The 18614-nt window shown below is 42.5% G+C and overlaps 1 protein-coding gene across 6 annotated transcripts in view; it reads left to right on the top strand.

Moving 5' to 3' along the window:
• The first annotated feature begins 410 nt into the window (after positions 1-410).
• ZZZ3 (zinc finger ZZ-type containing 3) overlaps positions 411-18614 on the top strand; it is a 106737-nt gene continuing 88533 nt past the window's right edge. For all 6 annotated transcript variants that reach the window (XM_062191574.1, XM_062191572.1, XM_062191573.1 and 3 more), the window contains exon 1: positions 411-501. The gene's annotated coding sequence lies outside the window, so the exon portion shown is untranslated. The remainder of the gene's footprint in view (positions 502-18614) is intronic.

The following is an 18614-nucleotide window of genomic DNA, read 5'->3' as shown; positions in this document are numbered from 1 at the left end:
CCCACACTGCTAAGGGACGCAGGGTTGACAAACCTCTCAAGGGGCCACAAAGGGCAGGATGAAGTGGTCGCCCAGCAGAGAAGCTGCGAGGTTGCCGCTCCTCCAGGGCTAGGGCCGTGTCAGGCTGCCGCAGGGGATGGACTGGGTCCTGCCCTCGCCCACAGGCGGGGGCGGGCCGCAGGGCCGCGCCTCGGCGGCCCCCAGTCCGAGGGCGCTGCACGGGCCACGGTTGCCAGCAGGCGGTGTAGTGAGCGCGCCTGCAGCAGCCGCCGCCGCCCGCCAGTCCCAACGAGGAGGAGAAAGGAGGGGACCGGAAGGAGCCGCTGGTGCTGCGGGAAGTGGCAGGAACGGGAGGCGGGGACCCACCTGGAAGCGCCGCGGCGCCGCTGTCGAGCTTCCTGCAGCGGCGGCCACTCGAGCAAGTGCCGTGGCGGGGGCGGAGAGCGGCCACGGCGGCGGCGCCTCCCCGACTGTCCCGCGGCGTTCGGCCCCACGCGAAAGGTGAGCGGGCGCTCGGGGCACGTGGCGGGGGCCAGACGCGGTGGGGGGAGAACGACGGGGGAGGGGGGCCGGGGGCAACGCTGGGCTCTGGGACCCGGATTTGGAGAAGTGCCGGGAGGGGGTGGGCTGGAGACGACGGCGGCGACGGCGAAGCCCCCACGTGGGGCGGGGGTGCGCGCGCACGTGTGCGCGGGCCAAGGGGGGCGGGGAGGGCTCTGGGGAGGGCGGCGCGCGCGGGCTCGCTCGGGAGCGGCCCACGTGATGGGCACGCCGAAAATCTGGTTCCACGTGACAGGCGGGGAGGGTGGCCGAGGCGGAGGGATGCGCTGTGTCAGTGTAGTATAACCGTGGCCAATTGAGATTTTACGATCGCTTGCTGTTTTTCTTTTCTACTAGCGGAATAGAAGGGGTCATGTAAGGCTGGGAAGACTTCTCTCCCGTGTTTTCCACGTTCTCCAGTCCGTTAGTGAAACCCTTTTGAAGTTCCGAAATACTGATTTTTTTCCGTACCGCCATGTTGGGTCTAGGAGAAGCTCGCGAGATGCTAGTCGTTGTGTATCGCGAGATCTTTCGATTCTCGCGGGACCTTGTTGGCAGAGCAGTTGTCCTGGATGGCGGAGCCTTGGGTTCCGGGGGCCTGAGACCCGCAACTCTTTCTACAAGGCAAGTTGTTAGGGAGGGGCCGAGGGCGAGTGCCTCTTGGTGCCGGGAGACGTGCTGTGTCAGCTGCCCCTAATCTTGAAGAGAGAAACAGTGACCCCATTGAGGCGACACAGTCCTCCCTGCCCCCTACGGGCGCTCGGCCACCTGCAGCAGCGTGTGCCCCCCTCAGCCCGAGCTACTTGGAGCCGGAGCAGTTGCTAGTTCCACCCCCGTCCCAGTCACTGCGAGTCCGCAGCCTACTTGCGCAGCCGTGATCGTTCCATTGGATACCGTTCCTCTTACTTGGAAGCGTTCTTCCCAGTTTCCCCCTTGTTGCCATTTTCTGAAGTGTAGCAAACCTTGTAACCGTTCTGTCGGCTTTCGGCTGCAGTGCCGTTCTCCAGTCGCCTAAAGCAGGACGCCTTTCGTGCCTCGGGTCTCTGAGCGCCGTGTACTCCCATTCGGTCATTGATAACTTCCTCGTCACGCTTTGTATTTATAGTAACTTTTGGTGGTTTGGGGAGAGTCCCCATCTGTCTCTGACAGTATCTCAGGTCAGAATAAAATCGTTGTTGTAATTACTCTGTACTTGCCTATGAACTCACAAAGATCAGTACACTGTGTTACTGGGTTTGTCATCTTTGATGTTCGGAGATGGTTATTTTGGGCTACATTCTTAGCCTAAGGTGGTAGTGGATTGTTTCGAAGTTTTACTTCAAAACAAACTTCTCATACACTTGGGTAACAAAGTTGCGAGTCTGAATAAAATTACCTTTGCACTAATTTTCTAATGCCTCCTCAAAAAGGAATCAACAATCTACCTTTGTGGTTTTTTTTGAGCAAGGTTTGGCTTTTATTTAGTATTCAGAAGGAGGAGTTAATTACAAAACGACTCAATTAACTGGGTGGTTCACTCATAGTTTGTTATTTTAGACTGCTGAGTATTGTTTGCCTGTACACTTAGAGGTATATAGAGTGAAACCTTCTCTGTTGAACTCCCACCACCAACTTCCCTCTTCAATGAAGTATCTGCCCATACGAAGCCAGTCTGCATTTGCTGTATGTTATTCCAGAAATAGTCCATGTGTGTTTGTTTTTAATGAAGAGTAGTCAGTGAATGGGGTGTTGGATACTTCCACAACATTTACCAGTTTGTTCACTTACATTTCTTTTCGGTAGTGATTGCCTGTTGGTAGGGCTTCTGTATGCTTACTTGAGATTTTGTGTTTGTACAGATTTTTTTAAGGTGTTTAGTCCCGTGAAAATAGCTTCAGTTATCCCTGTTATTAGTGATAATAAACTATCTCATTGTTTTTCCTATCGAGATGATTAAGTGTGCCTGTAGCTTTGCATGGTCCATGTAAAAGATTTTTAAAAATGTTTTATTTTTGCTTTTTATTTATTATTGACTTTCATGTAGTACCTATACATTTTTAGAAAGATTTATTTTATTTAATTGAAAGACCGGGGGGGGGGGGTGTCTTCCATTTGCTTTGGCTCACTCCTCAAACGGCTACAACAGCCAGAGCTGAGCCAATCTGAAGCCAGGAGCCTCCTCGGGGTGCAGGGGCGCAAGCACCAAGCACTTGGGCTATCCTCTGCAGCTTTACTAGGTGCATTAGCAGGGAATTGGATCAAAAGTGGAACAGCATTTTGGAACTGGTGCTCATATGCGATGCTGAGGCTTTAACCTGATGCAACTAAGTGCTGGGCCCCACCCAGTACCTAAACATTCTAAAACAACTCACTTACATCTGAAGGAATTTTCTTTTCTTTTTCTTTTTTTCTTTTTTCTTTTTCTTTCTTTTTTTTTTTTTTTTTTTTGACAGGCAGAGTTAGACAGTGAGAGAGAGACAGAGAGAAAGGTCTTTCTTCCATTGGTTCACCCTCCATATGGCCTCTATGGCCTGCGTGCTGCGCTGATCTAAAGGCAAGAGCCAGGTGCTTCCTCCTGGTCTCCCATGCGGGTGCAGGGCCCAAGGACTTGGGCCATCCTCCACTGTCTTCCCGGGCCATAGCAGAGAGCTGGACTGGAAGAGGAGCAACCGGGACAGAATCCGGCGCCCGGACTAGGACTAGAACCCAGGGTGCCGGCACCGCAGGCGGAGGATTAACCAAGTGAGCCATGGCGCCGGCCAAAACAACTCACTTAAGTCTGAAGGAATTTTCTAAAAGTTTTTAAAAGGTCGGCAACTCAGGGGCCCGGAGCTGTGGCATAGCGGGTAAAGCCACCGCCTGCAGTGCAGGAATCCCTTATGGGTGCCGGTTTGAATGCTGGCTGCTCCACTTCTGATCCAGCTCTCTGCTATGGCCTGGGAAAGCAGTAGATGATGGCCTAAGTGCTTGGGCACCTGCACCTGTGTGGGAGTCCCTGAAGAAGCTCCTGGCTCCTGGCTTCGGATCTGCATAGCTCCAGCCTTTGCAGCCATTTGGGGAGTGAACCAGTGTATGGAAGACCTCTCTCTCTCTCTCTGTCTCTGCCTCTCTGTAACTCTGCCTTTCAAATAAATAAGTAAATAAAACTTAAAAAAAAAAAAAAAAAGGTTTGGCAACTCAGAGTACTTGTTTCTGACTGTGCCATTTAGTACACCCAAGTGGAGAGTGGCCTGTATTAGTAATAGTTACTACAAACAAATTTAAATAATACTTACACAAGAAGTTGCTAAGCAGCTGTCATTCTGTGGTTTATGTGTATGTTTTAGTACCCCCCCCCCAACCTACCAGCAGTATTATTAGATTTGTGACATAAAAAAGTATCCCATCTTTAGGCTTGTTTTTAATTGTAATAGTACAAGTAGGAGTGTTGAAGAATAGAAATGAGTGTTGAGGAAAGGCATCAGAGTGTACAGATTGATATTGAAATGGAATTGAAGAAGTTGTGGAGGAAAGGGGAATTTAGAAGATTGGCAGTAAGAGCCATGGTCCAAGGCTGGAGGAGGGTTTGAGGAGACCACAATGTGGAGTCAGAATTTGAGGCAGTTTTTTTCCGCTTAAATAAAATTTTTTGCATAGTTCTGTAGTACCTCCTTGAAATTGCTAGCTTGTTATAAAAGTCAGCAACTTGTTGATGTTTAATTATAACTTTGTGAGTTCTTCACTTGGGTAAAGCCTTCCTCTTAACATTTTGTAAAGTACAATTTTATTAGTTTTAGAAGTAGGAAATTGAAGCCAGGGCTGTGGGGTAGCAGGTTAACGCCCTGGCCTGCAGTGCAGACATCCCATATGGACACCAGTTCGAGACCTGGCTGCTCCACTTTTGATCCAGCTCTGTGCTATGGCCTGGGAAAGCAGTGGAAGATGGCCCAAGTCCTTGGGCCCCTGTACCCATGTGGGAGACCGGGAAGAAGCTCCTGGCTCCTGGCTTCTGATCAGCACAGCTGCGGCCAATTGGGGTGTGAACCATCGGATGGAAGACCACTCTCTCTCTCTCTCTCTGCCTCTCTGTAACTCTTTCAAATAAATAAATAAATCTTAAAAAAAAAAAAAAAGAAGTAGGAAATTATGAAAATTATGGTTTGAAGGTCACAATTCTGCAATGGCCTTTGCAAAGGTAATCTATGTAAGTTTAGCTTGGTAATTGTGCATCTGAACCACAAAATAATAAATGAAACTCTTGGAACTTAAAAACTGTTTTTGGTAATGCGTCTTGGGAATTAACCGTTGTTTTACAGACACTAAATCATTTGAAATTCTTGGTAGAAATACAATGGGGAAATCCAGAGAAGAGGAAAAATGTATTTTACATGGTTTGAGTTTCTTTGAGTAAAATTTAAGTAACAAATTTTATTGTCCTTTTTATTATTGTTACAGATGTGATGAGTGCTGATGAACTTCAGTATTCAGAGGAAGTTAGTTACAGTGATAATATACAGGTTGAATATCCATTATCCAAAATCCCGGGGACCAGAACTGTTTTAGATTTTAGATCTTTTAAAGTTTTGATGATGTGTTTATATACATAATGACATATCCTGGGGATGACGAACCAAGGGTCTAAACATGGAATTCTTTGTTTCATATACACTTTATTTACATGTGTAAAGTTAATTTTTTTACAGTTTATTTTTAGTATGCCTGTGTCTTAACTGAAGTCAAGTGTGTAATTTTGCACTTGTGTTGTCACTCTCAGTGCTGTAAAAGTTTTGGATTTGGGATTTTTTGGATTAGAGATGCTCAATTTGTAATGATTTGTCCTCACTTTTTTTTCCTTAAGGTCTGACACCATGCTAATTTTTACATACCTGTAACTTTGTAAGCTATATGTACTACACTGCAATACCAATTGGATATTAATTATATCAAAAGTGTAAGACTTATTTCCTATCAGTGTTTAAGAGAGATTGTAGTAAACTTCTTGACCAGAAATATCAAAGAAAGTATATTGCAGGAGTTCTTATAAAAACTCATTTTGGGTAGTTGTTTGGTGCAGTGATTGAGCCACTGTACAGCTTCTAAAAGCCTAATGTGAAAATTTAGTTTGAAGTTATCTATAAGGAATAGTTGCTAGAACTGTTTGTTAATTTCTGTAGTTAATACTCTGATGACCACTATAATTATACTTGAAAAAACACTGTCAGTAAATATTTCCCTAACCCTTGACTTCTAAACCTGAAGTGTGGACGTGGCTATTTTATTTGAACCTGTATTTCTCATCTTTCTGGTTTTTTTTTTTTTTTTTTTTTTTTTTTAGATTTATTTATTTATTTGAAAGTCAGAGTTACACAGAGAGAGAAGGAGAAGCAGAGAGAGAGAGAAAGGTCTTCCATCCACTGTTCACTCTCCAGTTGGCCATCTGGAGCTAGGAGCCAGGAGCTTCTTCCAGGTCTCCCATGTGGGTGCAGGGGCCCAAGGATTTGGGCCATCCTCCAGTGCTTTCCCAGGCCATAGCAGAGAACTGGATCGGAAGTGGAGCAGCTGCGACTTGAACTAACACCCATATGGGATGCTAGCATTGCAGGCAGCGACTTTAGCCACTACACCACAGCATGGGCCCCACTCTTTCTAGTTTTTTTTTTTTTGTTTGTTTGTTTTCATTTTCAGCTGCTCTTTCTCATTTATGTTGGTAATTTTTGTCTTGTCAGACTAGTCGAATAACTTTCCATGAGGAGAATACCATTGCATCATTAATTAAACTATTCTGTTAGTATTATTGTTCCAATATATCTATAAATCCAATGAACATGTATTGAGTGCTAGTGATCTCGGCCATGTGAAACATGTCCGATCTTGCACATATAAGGGTCTCTGGTGCTGGCATTTGGCTCAGCAGTTAAACCACTAGTGAAGACACCTGGATCCCACATCGGAATTTCTGGGTCAATACCAGGCTGTGGCTCTGGATTCTAGCTTCCTGCATATGAGTACACTGGGAGGCAGTGGTGTTGGCTCAAGCAGTTGGGTCCCTGCCACCCAGATGGGAACAGAGTTGAGCCAGGAATTGAATTGAGGCATTCTAATGTGGGATGCCAACATCTTAATTAGACTAAATGCCCAGCCCTAAGCTCATGCTTTTAAAAATTCTCTGTATTCCACAGACTTTTTGAAATGCCATTGTATTGTAGGGCAGTGTAGTAGTTAATGTGTTGTGATGATGGCTTTAAACAAAAAGTTTTATTCTATGTACTGTTCTTTAAAGAAGTAAGCAATTGGTGTCATTTAAAAAGATTGTTACAAAAGTAAACATTTTCAAAGCTTTGTTAATGTATTAAGTTTCCATTTTTGGAAAGTTCACTTCTAGAATTCTTATGATACCAAATAAAATTTGTGCTGTTGTGGATATAATTTCTTTCAGTGCTTTTATCTATCTCCTTATGTAATACTTAAAAGGATTACCTCTAAAAGGTAATAAGAATTGCATTTGATATCAGCAATAAACAATGAGCTGCCTAAAGACCAGCACATTTGTTAATGAGGGAGTTGATAGAGCAGGTGATTAGAATTAATAAATGACCTGTGCATAAGATTCAGTTTTGTAATTTTGAACCCTGATGGCTGAGTCTATAATATTAGTCCAACTAAATATTTTTTTCTTTCCAAAGAATTAATTTTTTAAAGATTTATTTATTTATTTGAAAGGCAGAGTTATACACAGAAAGAAAGAGAGGCAGAGAGAGAAAGCAGGGTCTTCATCTGCTGGTTCACTCTCAATTGGCCGCAACAGCTGGAGCTGCGCTGATCCGAAGTCACGAGCCAGGAGCTTCTTCTGGGTCTCCCACGTGGGTGCAGGGACTTAAGGGCTTGAGCCATCTTCTACTGCTTTCCCAGGCCATAGCAGAGATCTGGATCGGAAGTGGAGCAGCTGGAACTTGAACTGGCGCCCGAATGGAATGCCAGCACTGCAGGCGGCGGCTTTCCTGCTATGGCACAACACCAGGCCCTCATTTAATTTTTTGAAAGGCAGAGTTACAGAGAGAGAGGTCTTCCATGCGCTGGTTCACTCCGCAAATGGCTGTAATGGCTGGGGCTGGATCAGGCTGAAGCTAGGAGCTGGGAGCTTCTTCTGGGTCTCCCAGGTGGGTGCAGGGGCCCAAGGACTTGGGCCATCCTCCACTGCTTTCCCAGAGAGCTGGATCAGAAGTGGAGTAGTTGGAACTTGAATTAGAAACTCATATGAGATGCTGGTGCTGCGGGCAGCAGCTTAACCTGCTAAGTCATAGTGCTGCCCCCCCCCTTAAAGATTTATTTATTTGAAAGGGAGAATTACAGAGAGAGAGAGTGAAGGAGAGGTAGTAACTAAGTGTCTTGAGCTAAGAAATGTTTAATTGTACATTGAGTTTTCTTTTAATATGTTAATTTAGACCTTAAGATCCCTTCAGTGAGGGAGTGATGGTATATTGTATTTGATTTGAGAATGTGTCTATATACATATATATGTATACATATATATATATAAATGATTTTTAAAGACTGGCTTAAGAACTTTAAATCTTTAGGAATTAATAAAACAACTAATAGCATTTTTATTCATTCTGTTATTTTAAAGTTTATTATTTATATACTTAAGATAAAAAATTTGATTTTGTGTGCTGCTTTTTTACTGAATGTTACGTAACACTTTCCCATTTTCACAATGAGTCTTAATAGTCACCAAATGATTGTATAATGATCTGTGCAGTAGGTGTATCATAGTATTTCCCTGTTCTAGTGTGTTGCAGGTATCACAGTGGGAAGAGCATATTTACACACACCATATTTCCTATATGTAGTATTATTGCTTTGGTGTATATGGTCTGGAGTGATTTTTAGGTATATTTTAAAGATAACACATTTATATTATACATTTATATTTCTATTAGATAGTTGTTGCTCTGAACCTCAACCATTGAATATTATTATAAAAAACATTAATTGTTTGTAAATGATACTGTGTGACTTTAATTGCTACTGAGATAAAATGTTGCTTTATGCTTATTAGATTTATTTCTCTTTTGAGCCTCAAGACAACTTTAAAATCAGTTTAATCAAATACTTTGATGTGATTTTGTTCTAATCTTGTGAAATTCCCTACTCAAAAAATGTAATAAATAATCTCAGGAAATGTAATAAATAATAATACGTTAATAGCTTAGTTTTTCTAAGTTGGATTTAAATTCATTTTTTAATCTCATTTGGCATTGGAATGAAATGAGAATCTTAAGACTTTCCTCCAAATTGATAATTGTATTAGCTGTTTAGTAAACTTTATTTTCACATTTTGTTATGCTTTGTGTTTACTCTTAAATGTTTACATTTTATATTGTTTATTCCTAACATTAGAAAATATTAGTATTGTTTTTAGTTGATCCTTATGATACGTTTAATATCTTGTTTTTGGTTTTCTTTTTGTAGTGCTATATGTTTTCTTACTGATTTTCAAGGATATGGTAATAAATTGAGGATAATAAAAAAGCCAGTTGTTTATATAAAACAATGTTTTCCAGTTCCTTTTCTTGACAGCCCAAATTTGAAATTTTCTTTTCTCATACACCAGAATTTAGTAGCATTGAATGAAGCAATTTCTTCTTTCGTTGAGCAGGGATAAAATATAAAACTATGTAAGAGTGCAGTAGTAGAAAAGATACTTTGGTAGATTTTGTGGAATAAGAGAAACTAATTTACTAAATCAACTATGATGTGTGCTTACACTGTTTCCTTTATAAACAGTAATGTACAACTTGACATCTTGGCTCTAATGTTTAATTAGTAGGTGTTAACAGCTGTAGGATGCAGGTTACAGGATCACAGTACCCTTTTTCTTCTTCACATGTTAAGAATGACAATATAAAGGCATTTACTGTAATTGAATGATGAGTAAGAACTTTCAGGTGAGCATTGGAAGCAAAACGAGCTTTTTTATTTAATTTGAAAGGAAAAATTGCAAATGGAGAGAACTTCCATCAGCTGGCTCACTCCCCAGATGCCTGCAATACCTGGAGACAGGCCGAAGGTAGGAGCTGGGAACTTAATCCAGGTCTCTCAGGCAAATGGCAGGAACCCAGTACTTGAGCCATCACCACTGCCTTTCCAGGGTTTGCATTAGCAGGAATCCGAAGTCTAGAACTGGAGCTGGGTATGGAACGTAGGTACTCTGATACAGCATCTATGCCTAGAGCTTATTTACTATGATTTTGTTTTAAATTTTTTTTCCTCTATGAAATAGTCATCCCTTGTATCCTTGGGGAATTGGTTTCAGGACAAACCTCTCATACCAAAATCCAAGGATGGTCAGATACGTTAAAATGACATAGTATTTGCATATAACCTGTACACATCCTCCCATATACTAAATCATCTCTAGATTACTTATGTTACTTAATACAATGTAAATAATTGTTATACCTCATTGTTTAAGGAATAATGACAAGAAGTGTGCCTGTTCGGTACAGAGGCATTATTCGCCCACCCCCTTCAAGTGTGCTGCTTTTTTACTTCTACATGTGTGGAACCCATGGTTATGGAGGTCTGACTATATTAAAAATCTCAAAATAATTGAAACCAAAGAAGCATATGAGTATATATTTTAAGACTGATGAATCAAAATTATTATTTTATTAAATAATGACTTTGACTTTAACATTATTTTGTAATGTACAAATTGCTGTGAACACAAATGTTAGTAAGAAAAGCCAAATTTAAGTAAATTTGTGGGTATGAAACAAATATTTGAAAATAGAGTGTCTTGTGCTTGGAGATCGTGTAAAGAGAATTGCAGACAGGTTACTTGATGTGATGACATTTCCTTCTGTTTTGGGTTGTGATGAGATTCAGAGATTGGAACATGATTTATACCTTTTGTTTCTAGTAGAATTCTGCTGCCTCCCAAGGGATGTAGTAGTTTTGCAGAATGGTACTGAAGTATTCCAGGAAACAGTTGCTAATTATATTCTAGCACTATTTACCTTCCTTACTAGTTCTTAATTGCTCAGAGGTTCAAGGAAAGAATTAGGAGTGGGTATTTAGCCTAGTAGTTAGGATGCCTATAAAGATGTCTGTGTTCCATGTTGGAGTACCTGGGTTCAATGCCTGCCTCCAGCTCCTGATTCCAGTTTCCATCTAACACAAACCCTGGGAGGCAGCAGTGATGGCTTCTGTAGTTGGGTTCCTGCCACCCAAGTGGAACACCTGTGTGGAATTCCTGGTTCCCAGCTTTGGCTTGGCTATTCTGAGCATTTGGGGAGTGAACTAGCAGGTGGGAATGCATGTGCTCTGTTTCTCTACCTTTCGAATAAACACAATTTTTAAGAAAGAAGGCAATGTTGTGAGTTTCATAAATAAAGTGAAATAATGCTTTTAGTCAGCTTGGTTATGTTATAAAAAGAGTTATCAAATATTTATTTATTTGAGAAGTAGAGTTACAGAGAGAGAGAAACAGAGAGAAAGGTCTTCCCCAGTGGCCACAACTGCCAGAGCTGAGCCGATCTGAAGCTGAGCTGATCTGAAGCCAGGAGCCAGGAGCTTCTTCTAGGACTCCCACATGGGTGCAGGGGCCCAAGCACTTGGGCCATCTACCACTGCTTTCCCAGGCCATAGCAGAGAGCTAGATAGAAGATGAGTAGCCCAGGACTTCAACTGGCGCTCATATGGGATGCCAGTGCTGCAGGTGGCGGCTTTACCCACTAAGCCACAATGCTGGCCCCTATAAGAATTTTTTAAAAAGATTTATTTATTTATTTGAAAGTCAGAGTTACACAGACAGAGGAGAGGCAGAGAGAGAGAGAGAGGTCTTCCATCTGCTGGTTTACTCTCCAGTTGGCTGCAACAGCTGGAGCTGAGTCGATCCAAAGCCAGGAGCTGGGAGCTTCTTCCGGGTCTCCCATGCAAGTGCAAGGGCTCAAGCATTGGGCCAACCTCTACTGCTTTCCCAGGCCATAGCAGAGAGCTGGATCAGAAATGGAGCAGTCGAGTCTCAAACCGGTGCCCATATGGGATGCTGGTGCTTCAGGCCAGGGTGTTAACCCACTGCGCCCCAGCCCCAGCCCCATGCCCTTAAAATAATGTATTTCTTTTCCTGGAGAGACATTTCCTTTTTTCACCCTTTCCTGCTTTTACAAAAATGTAAATATTAAAGTATAATACATATGGCTTTTACAAAAATGTAAATATTAAAGTATAATACATATGGAAAGTTTTTATTAATGATTTTTCACAGTGTGAACATACTGGTATAATCATTAAGAGGTAGGACTTCATATCAAAATAGAAATTTTTAATTTATTTCAAAGGTAGAGGGGGTGAGAGAGAGAGAGAGAGAGAGAAAGAGAGAGAGATCTTCACCCACTATTTCATTCCCCAAATACTCAGAACAGCCAGAGTTGGGCCATTCTGAAGGAGTCAGGAACTCAATCCAGGCTCAAGTACTTTAGCCATTACTGGCTACCTCCGTGGGTACACATTAGCAGGATGCTGAAATTGGAATCAGAAGCCAGAGCCAGGACTCTAACCCAAGGACTCCAGTACAGGTGGGGATGATCCAAGGGGCATCTTAGCTGTTGTGCCAAATACCCACCCTGGAAACCATTATCTTGATGTTTAGTCCCAAACAATATTCTTTGCTTTTGAACCTAGAATCATAGTATGTATTGCTTGTGCCTGGCTCTTTTTGTTCTGTATTATGTTTGTGAGGTTCAGCTACTTTATTACATCTTCATTCTGTTTTGGTATGAGAAACTTGAGAACTCCTGGGACTCAAATCTGTTTTATAAAAGAAGATCGCAACACTTTGACTTACATATATTTTTTTTTAGGGCATTCATAGTTTTCAACTCTTAAGAGGGGACATCAAAGAAAAGGTATCTTTTTAGACTGTGGTAGACTGTTTTAGACTGTGTTTTAATGCTGTTTGGGTAAACAGTATGTTTTAAATTTCTGTCCTTGGTGACTGGCTTAAAACTGTACCTCAGCTGCGGCTGGCCCCCTCCCGCCTCGCTGAAAATTTTGTTTTGAAAACTTCATTGCAGCATTCCTGACCAGCTAATGGCTTTTCTGACTCTCAGGAATTGGTAGCTTTCTTTTTCATTCTTTGAATTCCTCAAGCTGTGATTTCCATTCTAATTGTTATGATACTCTGTAGTATCTTCAGTTATTTCAAAGACTGTTCTGAGCCACCCCCTTCCTCCCTCACCAAGAACACAGTCTCAATTTAAGTTTAAGCCAGTCTACTTTCAAGGTATTGTATTTATGAACAGGATAACACTGTTGTTTGTAGATTAAATTATTGAGTACTAAAAATGTGGCTATTAGCTAAGTCTTGCCTGGTTAGTATCCTCTTTCAGGCTTGCTTCAAGTGTAAGTGCAACTTTCTTAACAGACATTTTATTCCTGTTTTCCTCAAAGAAAATCATAGTAAAAATTTATTACCATATCCCTGCATATACTTTTTTTAATCTATTTTTTTCTTTCATATAAGTCCTGTGGTTAGCTTGGGTTACATGCTCAATTTCCTTTATAAGAGAATTTTGGTTATTTTCAGTTGGCATTGTTTGGGCCATAATATTGTAAATGGCCTGTACCTGTTGAATTATATGTCTTTTTTTTAAAAGATTTTATTTATTTGAGAGGTAGAGTTACAGACAGTGAGAGGGAGAGACAGAGAAAAATCTTCAGTCCGCTGGTTCACTCCTCAGATGGCTGCAAGTCTCAGAGCTCTGCTGATCCGAAGCCAGGAACCAGGAGCTTCTTTCGGTCTCCTGGGTGGGTGCATGGGCCCAAGGACTTAAGTCATCTTCTACTGCTTTCCCAAGCCATAGCAGAGAGGTGGACCAGAAGAGGGGCAGCAGGGACTAGAACCGGTGCCCATATGGGATGCTGGTGCCACAGGCAGAGGATTAACCTACTGTGCCATGATGCTGACCCCGAAATTTTTTTTTTTTAAACAGAAATCTTTAATGAATTATATGTCTTGATCAAGGATAATATTGTTTTATTTTAGGGCAGTTGAATTTTGTTAGAATTATAAATGTTTACTTTTTTTAAAAAAGATTTTATTTATTTATTTATTTGAGAGGTAGAGTTACAGACAGTGAGAGGGAGAGATAGAAAGGTCTTCCTTCTGCTGGTTCACTCCACAAATGGCCGCAATGGCCAGAGCTGAGCTGATCAGGAGCCAGGAGCTTCTTCTGGGTCTCCCATGTGGGTGCAGGGGCCCAAGCACTTGGGCTGTCTTCTATTGCTTTCCCAGGCCATGGCAGAGAGCTGAATTGGAAGAGGAGCAATCAGGACTAGAACAAGCACCCATATATGGGATGCTCGCGCCACAGGCAGAGGATTAACTTGTGCCACAGCACCAGCCCCAAGAATAATTTTTAAAAATCTATTTTATTCATTTGAAAGAGAAACAGAAAGGGAGAGAGCCAGAAGAGAGGGAGAGAGCTCCCATCTGCTGGTTCAATCTCCAAATTCCTGCAGTGGCCGAGGCTGTCATAGGCTGAAAGTAGGAGCTAGGAACTTAATCTAGGTCTCCCATGTGGATGGTAGGGGCCCAGTTACTTGATCTCATCTCCTGCTACCTTTCAGGGTGCACATTAGCAAGAAGCTGGAATCAGGAGAACAAACCTAGACACTTTGGTATGGAATGTGGGCATGCCAGCCAGTACTGCAACTCCGTAACTCTCTTCCCTAAAAGAATGATTTAAGAGTAACATATATCCATTGTAGTCATATACTTTGGGTTTAGTTGATTTTTTTCCCTCAAATAAGTTTCTTTTCCTTCCACTGGTCATTAGAGTACACAAAAAGAAAACAAGGCAGTGTGGCATAGTGCATTGAGCTGCTGCCTGCAATCGCTGGCATCCCATTTGAGTGCCCATTCCTGTCCCAGCTGCTCCGCTTCCAATCCAGCTCCCTGATAATGGCTTTGGAAAAGCAGAGGAAGATGACCCAAGTGTTTGGGCCTTGTCACTCAAGTGGGAGACTGGGATGGGGCTCCTGGCTTTTGCTTGGCCTAGCTCGTGCCATTTTGTCCACCTGGAGAGCGAGTGAGTGGATGGAAGATCTCTTTCTGTAACTCTTTCAGATAAATAAATCAGTCTTTTAAAAAATATACAAAAACCAAAAGGAAAGAAAATACTAAACCTCAAATCCATTGTGGCTGTAACCCAAGGTACTGCGGAAAACACTTCTAATTCACTGTTTTGTGGAAATTAAATGTTATGTAAAACATAGCAGGCAGAGAGGTCTTCCATCTGCTAGTTCACTCCCCAGTTAGCTGCAATGGCCAGAGCTGGGCTAGGCTGAACTGAAGCCAGGAGTTGGGAGCTGCTTCCGAGTCTTCCACGCAAGTGCAAGGGCGCAAGCATTGGCCATCCTCTACTGCTTTCCAGGCTATGGCAGAGAGCTGCAACAGAAATGGAGCAGCCAACTTGACACCCATATGGGTTGCGGGAACAGCAGGTGGTGGCTTTCAAAGCCATAGTGCCGGCCTGGGCCCGTTATGTAAAATTTTAGCCAGACTTCTAAAAATGTTTTTGCATTTTTTCTTTCTTTCCTTTTTTTTTTTTTTTTTTAAGATTTATTTGTTTACTTGAAAGAGTTACACAGAGAGAAGGAGAGGGAGGAGGGAGGGAGGGAGAGAGAGAAAAAAGATACAGAGAAAGAGAAAGAGAGAAAGGTCTCCATCCGCTTATTTCACTTCTCAATTGGCTGAAATGGCCGGAACTGCGCCAGTGCAGAGCCAGGAGCTTCTTCTGCAGGGGCCCAAGGAGTTGGGCCGTCTTCTACTGCTTTCCCAGGCCATAGCAGAGAGCTGGATCGGAAGTGGAGCAGCTGGGACTTGAACTGGTGCCCGTATGGGATGCCGGCACTGCAGCCCACTATGCCACAGTGCCGGAGCCAATTTTTTTTAAAAAAATATTTATTTATTTGAAAGACACACACACATACTCATGCTCTCACAAATGCTGGCAATAGCCAGGTCTGGGGTATCCCATGGCCAGAAGTCAGGAACTCATTCTGGGTTGTGAATGGCAGGGACCCAGGTACTTAATTCATAAGCTGCTGCCTCCCAGAGTGTACATTAATCAGAAGCTGAAATGGAGAGCAGATTCTGGATTTGAACCTCTGATACGGGATGTGGGCATCCAGAGCTGTTGCTTAACTGTTGTACCAAACGCTTGCATTTGTCTAGAGACTTTAAATGTTTGACTTTGGAGAATCATCACACTGTAGAGAACATTATCTCCTGAAGAATGGAGGAGAGCATAACTGACTTTACAATGGCTATAGTATTATGTCTGAATTTCAGTAAATGCTGTTTATAGTGGGTGAACTGTTAGAGCATTTTCCAATGCTACCTAAGTCACAACATAAGTAGAGTTTTCTTTCTGCAGTTAGGATTTCAACAAGGATGTTGTGATTGTAAATATAAGGCACTAATTGCCAAAGTTTAGTGTGTATCATAATCACCTGAAAAGTTTGTTTGTTTTTAAATAATGGATTGCAGCAGCGCCTTGGCTTAACAGGCTAATCCTCTGCCTTGCGGCGCTGGCACACCGGGTTCTAGTCCCGGTTGGGGCGCCGGATTCTATCCTGGTTGCCCCTCTTCCAGGCCAGCTTTCTGCTGTGGCCCTGGAATGCAGTGGAGGATGGCCCAAGTCCTTGTGCCCTGCACCTGCATGGGAGACCAGGAGAAGCACCTGGCTCCTGGCTTCGGATCAGCGAGATGAGCCGGCCGCAGCGGCCATTGGAGGGTGAACCAACGGCAAAAAGGAAGACCTTTCTCTCTCTCTCTCTCCACTCTGCCTGTCAAAAAATAAATAAATAAAATAATGGATTGCTGGGCCCCACACTCCTAGTTTCAGATTTAGTAGGTCAGGAATCCATACTTTAAGAACCACTACTGGGTATAAAAATTAAAAATTAAACCAAGTGATTCTGATTTATACCCTAGTAGAGAAATCTCTGATTAGTAGTTATCAATATTGGATCTGGGGATAGCACCAGTAGGGAATTTGTTACAAATGCAAATTTTTTCATATTCTGGAGATGGAACAAAAGAATCAGTATTTTAAACTAGCCCTCCAGATGACTCTGTGCTAAAGTTTGGAAACTATCCTTGTAAATCAAAAGTATGGTTTTAAAAATGTTAATTAGTTAAAATAATAAGTTAAAAAATTTCTCTTCAAATTTAGCTTACACACTTTATTCTTTTAGTAAACTAATGAATATAACATAAGGATACTTTTTTCTGTATAGGAGAAGCCTTCCATTAATAGCCTAGTTATTGTAGTTTAGCAGATTAAATCTCCTTCCACATAATCTCCAGTAAAGTGGGCTTTGTACTTGTTTTCTGTGGATTCATCTTTAAGTATTTGCTTGGCTCCCTTTCCCGAGGGAGTTTCTAATGGGCATGATTTGCATAGATTTCCAGGTGAATGGTGCTCACAGATGTGACCCTTTTTATGGTAACTAAAATAGCATTTTCCTTGGCTAGTTTCTCTTAATAGTAATTATCTTACCTGATATTTATTTATTTTTTATTAGAATATAAGATTTCTGGAGGTTGGAATTACGATTTGTTCACTGCTTCAGTTCTCAGAGACTGGAATGGTGCCTAGTTCATTGTGAATGCTCAGTGACTATTTGTTAACTGTGTGAGTTTATACAGTAAAGTGCTTGGAACCAGATTGAGTCCTAGGAAAATGTTGTATAAATATTATCTACTGTTATTACTACCACTGTGACTGTTTTTGACTACATTCCCTATGTTTATACATTTAGTATACTGTGCTTTATTATTATTTTTTATTTGATAGACAGTGAGAGAGAGACAGAAAGGTCTTCTTTCCGTTGGTTCACCCCCCCAAATGGCCGCTATGGCCAGCGCTCTGCGTTGATCTGAAGCCAGGAACTAGGTGCTTCCTCCTGGTCTCCCATGCTGGTGCAGGGGCCCAAACACCTGGGCCATCCTCCACTGCCTTCCCGGGCCACAGCAGAGAGCTGGACTGGAAGAGGAGCAACCGGGACTAGAACCTGTCACCCATATGGGATGCCGGCGCTGCAGGCGGAGGATTAACCAAGTGAGCCACGGTGCCGGCCCCTGTGCTTTATTTTTAAGCGCTTCTTATGCCTGTGTAATATTAAAGGATGAAATTAGGACAACTTAGTTTAGTGATCATTGCTGGCTTTATTTTTGACTCTAAAATTGTGCAATGCTTCATTCTATAAAGTAGAATAAGTGGGGGCAGGTATTTGGTGTAGCTGTTAAAGACACCTCTTGGGATGCTTGCATTCCATATCAAGAGTGCCTGGCTCAAGATTTCCTGGCTCTGCTTCAAATTCCAGCTTCCTACTAATGTTGGTTCTAGGAGGCAGCTAGTGATGGCTCAAGGATCTGCGTCCTTTCCACCCTTGTGGGAGACATGGACTGAGTCTTGACTCCAGCTTGGCCTAGCTCTAGAAATATTGCTGGCTTTTGTGGGGGAGTGAACCAGCGAATAGAAGATCTATCTCTAAAGTAAAGTGAAAATAAATATGTAAAGATTAAAAAATAAGAAGTGTTTCATTGGTCCAAGCCTAGAAAAATAATGGTTTGTAGAACACAGAAGCAGGGGCCAGCGCTGTGGTACAGCGGGTTAACACCCTGGCCTGAGCGCTGGCATCCTGTGTGGGCACCAGTTCGAGGTCCGGCTGCTTCACTTCCTATCCAGCTGTCTGCTGTGGCCCGGGAAAGCAGTAGAAGATGGCCGGGTCCTTGAGCCCCTGAACCCACTTGGGAGACCCGGAGGGAGCTCCTGGCTCCTGGCTTCGGATCGGCTAAGCTCTGGCCATTGCGGTCAATTGGGGAGTGAACCAGCAGATGGAAGACCTCTCTATAACTCTGACTTTTAAATAAATAAATAAATCTTTAAAAAAAAAAAACATAGAAGCAAACAAGTAGATTTGTCATTTCAAAGTTATTTTCTATGTACGTTAGGGACAAGGAGACAGAGCAATAGGAATATAGGAAAGTAGTTACTTTAAGTTACTTGTTAATGGAAGGAATAAAGCAGAGGGAACTT

Source organism: Lepus europaeus, chromosome 5 (genome assembly GCF_033115175.1).
Source record: "Lepus europaeus isolate LE1 chromosome 5, mLepTim1.pri, whole genome shotgun sequence".
NCBI lineage: Eukaryota > Metazoa > Chordata > Mammalia > Lagomorpha > Leporidae > Lepus > Lepus europaeus.
This window is presented reverse-complemented; position numbering and strand designations above follow the sequence as displayed.